Source organism: Populus euphratica, unplaced genomic scaffold, assembly GCF_000495115.2.
Source record: "Populus euphratica unplaced genomic scaffold, PopEup_1.0 scaffold204.1, whole genome shotgun sequence".
In the NCBI taxonomy this organism is placed as follows: Eukaryota; Viridiplantae; Streptophyta; class Magnoliopsida; order Malpighiales; family Salicaceae; genus Populus; species Populus euphratica.
Window position 1 is genome coordinate 65,949 of NW_011500087.1, and position 6,083 is coordinate 72,031.

Consider the following 6,083-nt stretch of genomic DNA (forward strand, 5'->3'; position numbering starts at 1 on the left):
CCGGTCTTGTCGGGTTATTTATTACTTCGATACTCCTGCACTTAGAAGAAGACATCAATCTTTTATTCGTGTCAGCATGTCTTTCGTCGGTAATCCCACATTCTATCAGTAAGTCTATTGATAAAAAAAAAATTATCGATTATTTTACAGATGAAAAATGCACGCCAAAAAAAAAATCTCACTGGAAATATACCGACAGATATATTTCATTGGTGATTGTAGTATTTTCAATAAATATTTTTCAGCTCTCAGTAAAATATCGATGGACATTATCTGTTCGTGAAGGCGTTGGTGATTGTAGTATATTTAGTGAATATTTTTCAACTTTCTGTAAAACGTTGACAATAATGTTCCATTTGTAAATCCATCGGTGAGGTTTTTTATAAAGAAAAATATTTAGAATAAATAATATAAATTAATAGTAAAAAAAATTATGCAAATAAAATTTTATTAAACATCAAAAATTAAAAAAATTAAATTAAATAATATTCATTACAAATTGAATATGTTTCCATAAAAATATTAAATTAGAACAATGACAGAATTGAAGGAGAGGAGGAGGCTAGTTGTTTCCTAGATCATGTGGCCAAAAATTTAAAGTTTTTTAAGTCATGCTAGTTAATTTTTTCAACCATGATTATAAGTTTGTCAAAATCAAACTAGTTGGTTCAACCTGATAAACCATAAATTAAGTGTTAGATTGACTTGTTTAATAGAGATGCGTTGATTGACAATAAAGAACCGGTATTTGCTATATGAAAAATTAATTTACAAAATGAAAATTCTAAAAACATCAACTTTTATCAAAGTTTGGTTGAAAAAAATAATCTTAATGTAGTTATTAATAAAAAAAATATTCAGGTTCCAGAAGGAAAAGACTGACCTATTCGGTGACTTTGGCGGTCGCCCTCACTGAACCGACTTGAATCTGAACTATGATTAAGATAGTCTACCCAAAATCGAATTTCCTTTTCGTGCCATATGCCCTTGTAATGCTGTCTTTTTTCCATCACTCTTCTCGGTCCAATGTGTAAAGCAAACTCTCCATGTTGACCAAAAGACAAACTTCTCTCTCTCTCTCTCTCTCTCTCTATCTATCTACGTTCTGTAATTAAATAGAACCACTAACAAGTCGTCAAGATTTGTAATTTTTTTAAGCGGTGAATTTACATAATATAAAAGGATTTGTAGCCTTATAACAAGTGTCATAGTCTGCTAGATCAATTTTTTTCTTACATAAAAAAATACTGGAATAATAATAGTGTTTTTAAAGAAATAAAAAAAATTTAAAACTTAAATTATTAAATTGATTAAATCTTACAAGCTAGATTTATTTAATAATATGATAAAAATAAACAACGATAATAAATAAATAAAAAAGATAATGATTAATTAAAAAATAAGTCATCAATATCATATTCAAAAGAAAAAGAAAAAAACTCGTTGAAAATTTATTATTATTCCACTGTAGACATTGTTCCACCATTCTAAAGAGCTAACCGAGACGTTTCTAGAACAACCATAAAAGGTTGTATGATGATATCAAAAAAGATTGCACGCACCACCAAAACAATGATATAGAAAGCAAAATAAAAACCATGATTTAATCATCCTATGCTCATGTTTAATTAATTACTATAATCTAATTTATTTTTAAAAAAACTAAATTTTACAAAGAATAAAGATAAAAAGATACAATAAAATTTGTTATTTTTAAAATTAGTAAAAAATTCTATAGAAAGCAAGTAAAAAAATAATAGAGCTCAATCTCCAATTAAATAAATTTTTAAATGATGAAATTGAAAAAAAAAAGCATGAGCTTAAAAAAAAAAGAGAGAAATAAGAAAACATAGGTGAATCTTTTAAACCCAAGCTAGTTTCCAAACTTATAATTTATGAAATTCTAGACTTTGACTCAATCAAAAAGTTCAATTTCTAACTAATTTAATGTTAAATGATGAAATAAAAAAAATATCAATTAAAAAAATAAAAAATAAAAAAATAAGGATAAAAAACTTTACACGGGTATTGTTTCATCCAATCTACAATAAGCAATTGTAATGCTAAATACATAATTAAAAAAAAAATAGAAGAAAAGGAGCCATAAATTATCTTAGTAGAAAAGTTAAATATTCATTTTAAATTTATATATTCAAATAAAATTGTTTTCTGATTTGTAGGAGTTTCCGTGTTTTTCTAGTTTTACATCAGTTTGGCTGCCTAGAAAATGAAGCAAAATAACTGTAAAGGAGTGGAAATGGCTGCGAATGGACTCTCGAAGGTTTACTTTCTTGGTATTAGTGTTTTTTTTTTTTAATGAGATTAGACAGAGAACTATTTAATTACATGATAATGACTTTATAGATTAGCTGTTTGATGATGAAAATAATATTTTTAATGTTTTAAAAAATATTTTTAATATTAACATTTGAAAGTACATAAAAATACTAAAAAAATATTTTTTTTAATCTAAATTATTTCATCATGTAACGTCATTGATGTTGGTGTTAATACTTTGTTAACAACTGTAAAAGGCTAAAATAAAAGAGTATTGTGATAAGGAAGTTAAACTGTACTAAGCTTATTAACATTCCTAACTATATATATATATATAAACTATTCTAATACTCTCTTCATTTGCGTGTAATTTTCTCTAACCAAGAATTTAGAATTGAACGATTTGCTCTAATCTTAGGTTTGATTGACACTAAAAACTTGTATAATTATTAATTTTAGAGCTTGTAAAATTAGTTGTTATACATGCAAACTGACTGAACATATATATTAATTTAAAAAAAGAAAAATTATAAAAAATATATATAAATACATTATTATTATTATTATTATTAAGAAGATGCTCTTAAACAACCAAACGTAGCTCTTCGCATCCTCTTTTGAGAGTAACCACACCCAAATAACAGATGTAGCCATAGGCATGCATGTCCCCCACATTGGTAACGGGTTGGACTCGTAGATTTTAGCTTTGCACAAGCAAAGTTCACAGATTCGTTGCGTATCCTCTTATCTTTAACTAATAAAAATATTTTTGTAATACATCAAAACATAGCGTCTTTTGAAAGTAAACCACGCTCAAATGACGAAGGGAGCAAATTAAAGGCATGCCATTCGCATTTTTCAAAATGCTTCTTTTCTTTTGCATAGAACATGAGGAATAGTTGAAGTGGCATATGGAATAAATAATTTTGTTGGTGATTCACCATAGTATTCGAAGTAATTTTATTTAAATTCTTCATAAAATACTAACAAAATAATTTTATCGGTTATGTAATAGTTAAAATATCATATATACAATGACATGTGAGTAAATCTTTTTCAACAGTATGGAACATACTAAAATTCATATGGAACATTAATTTGTACGAACTTAGATGCAGAATATTATATATATGTTATTGTTTGAATAACCGCCAGCTGACGTAGACTTGTTTGCCCTCCCGCGGGATCAATGCTTAATTAAATGAGGCGGCGTAGTTTTTTTTTTTTAATTCTTATTCCTTTATTTCTATTTATTTTGTTTTTAGTTATTTTCTAGTTAAATTTTATTTTTAATTTTATTTATAATCATTTAATTTTATTTTTATTTTGTTTTGAATTTAATAATTACAATTTCTTTTATTTTAAATACTCTTATTAATTTAATTGTTTATTGCAACATCAGGCCTCGGAGTTTATGTATTCTTCAAGCGCCAAAACTGCCTCGAGGAGGTCGACCCCGGGGAGGGTCAGGTGATCAATATTGTTGAAATGGGAGAAAGGAGTGTCCATGCTGAGAAATAAGTAGGTACCATGCCATGTAATAAGAAGTTGAAGCTAATTAAGATTCATACAAACGAGAAAATTTATGTGAAAATATTCTTATCAATTTTTAATGGATTTTATTTTTAATTTTTTTCATCACCCATCTCTCTTTACAAAATGAATTCATAAAAGTAATTAATAAGATATTATTGGTAATACAATAACATCATAATAAAATAAAAAACAAAAAAAAAAAAGATTGTTATTGAATTTTTTTATCAAAATAATATCATTTTTACTTTTTAGTAGTATAAAATAAATCAAATAATTAACTAGGAAAAAATCATGTCAACACCCATTAATTTTTTTTGTCATTATTTGTTTTTATCAAAATAATTTTATTTTTACTTTTATCATAATTAAAAAAAATTCAACTAATTCTAGTAACCCTGATTATGTGACTCAACCTGTGACTCGAGATATAATAGGAGTTGACTCTTAGGCTGGTGTTGCTAAAAATAAATAATTAATAAGAGTTTTCAAAATAAAAGAAAAATTATAATTATAAAATTAAGAATAAGGATTAAATGCAAAAAATCAAATAAAATTAAAATTAAATAACTAGAGATTAAATCAAAAAAATAAAATTTAATTAGACAACAATTAAAAACAAAATAAATTGAAATTAAAAGAATAAAAATTAAATTTGATAAAAAATTAAAAGTCAAATGTTAAATAATAAAATTAAAAATAAATAAATTATATTTAATATAATTAAGAGATTAATAACTATTTTGCAACTTTGCGAATCCAACATGGCATTTGAGTTGAAGAAAAAAGAAGAAAAGATACGGATAAAAAAAAATTGTCTCCTTGCTCTCCTCACCGATCCCCACGGTGTGTTGTATCGGTGAGTGTTTGGGCATGACCACTGTGGCCCTTAAAAAAACAATTGCCTCCTTGCACTGCTCACGGATGTCGACGGGTTGTTGTATCGGTGAGGGTTTGGGCATGACCACTTGTGGCCCCCACCGAAGAATTGTAGAACGTGGCACTGACCACTTTTGGGCATGACCACTGATGGGAGCGACCCTGATCGTCAACAGTGTAGGGAAGTTCCTAGTCAATTTCTTTCTATAAGAGGAAGCGGGCTTCCTCCTTGCTATGCATCCATCTCCTTGTTCACAAAATTAAGCATCTGCTCCTTGCTCTGCTAGCGTATCTCCTCCTGTGTTACTTCCTCAAATTTGGTAATGTTATCAATGCGATCTCATTCTTATCTCACTTGAGACATTACTGATTTTTTTTCTTCTAATTAATCATTCCTTTTTGTAGTTCTGAGTCATGGATGGTTACACCCTGCACCACCCTGCACAAGACTCGGCCACCGGAGGCTACTCCTCAGCTGCTAAAGGAGGGCTTGCTGGTGTCCTCGTCGTACTCCTTGCTATCGTCGTTTATGTATTCTTCAAGCGCCAAAACTGCCTCGAGGAGGTCGACCCCGGGAAGATTCAGGTGATCAATATTGTTGAAATGGGAGAAAGGAGCGGCCATGCTGGGAAATAAGTAGGTACCATACCATGTAATAAGAAGTTGAAGCTAATTAAGATTCATACAAATGAGATTTTCCTAATCTTCTAATATTGTTTTTGTATTAATCGCAGGAATCCATGAAGTACCCGGATGCCTCGACTGTTCCTTTTTAGTTATACCTACTGTATTGTTGGAATCAGACCATTTTAATCTGTACTTTGTATATAAATAAATGATTGGGTGAATTTTGTGGTGGATTTAAAGTAATATCTCAATTAAAATCTTTTTTCTTTATTTTTTATATTTGTTTTTTTAAATGGGATATTCGAACCAGCTTGCGTTACTGTGTTGCTGCCACTTTATTTTTTTAGGGCTAGGGGGCTTTAACTACGAGTAATTTTCTTATTTGCTGGGGCTTGCTTTAGGAGCTTTCTTTTTATAGTCTCTATTTAACGAAAAGAAGGGCGTCCATAAAACAAACAACTCACCGCAGCAGCCACAGCCAAAGTCTTTGTTAAATTGATCGCAGATCCCACTCCATGTCAAACCGGTGGTGTTTCGGTGCATTGAGCGTCGGATCGGTGCCAACTACATCTCCTCTGCGCGTTCATGAGGGCGGTTTTTCTCGCCGCCATCCAACGAGGGAGCCTTCGGTTGCAGTCGCTGCTTGTTCTTTTTTTCGCTCAACTTCCGCCGCTGGTGGAGTTACTAGCGGCGTGGACCTGGACAGTTGCGTTGGCTGTCGTGATAGCTTGATTCTGTCGGAGTTTTCGCTTTTCGAGTTCTTTTTG

At 29.8% G+C, this 6,083-nt stretch overlaps 2 long non-coding RNA genes across 2 annotated transcripts in view; both read left to right on the forward strand.

Annotated features, from left to right (window-relative positions):
- Positions 1-6,083, forward strand: part of LOC105108999 (uncharacterized) — an 18,791-nt gene that overhangs the window by 5,014 nt on the left and 7,694 nt on the right. The gene's annotated exons all lie outside the window — the stretch shown is intronic.
- LOC105108997 (uncharacterized) lies at positions 4,937-5,464 on the forward strand. Its single transcript, XR_839154.1, has 3 exons — positions 4,937-5,009; positions 5,095-5,325; positions 5,424-5,464. It is a non-coding gene; the product is annotated as an uncharacterized LOC105108997 (long non-coding RNA).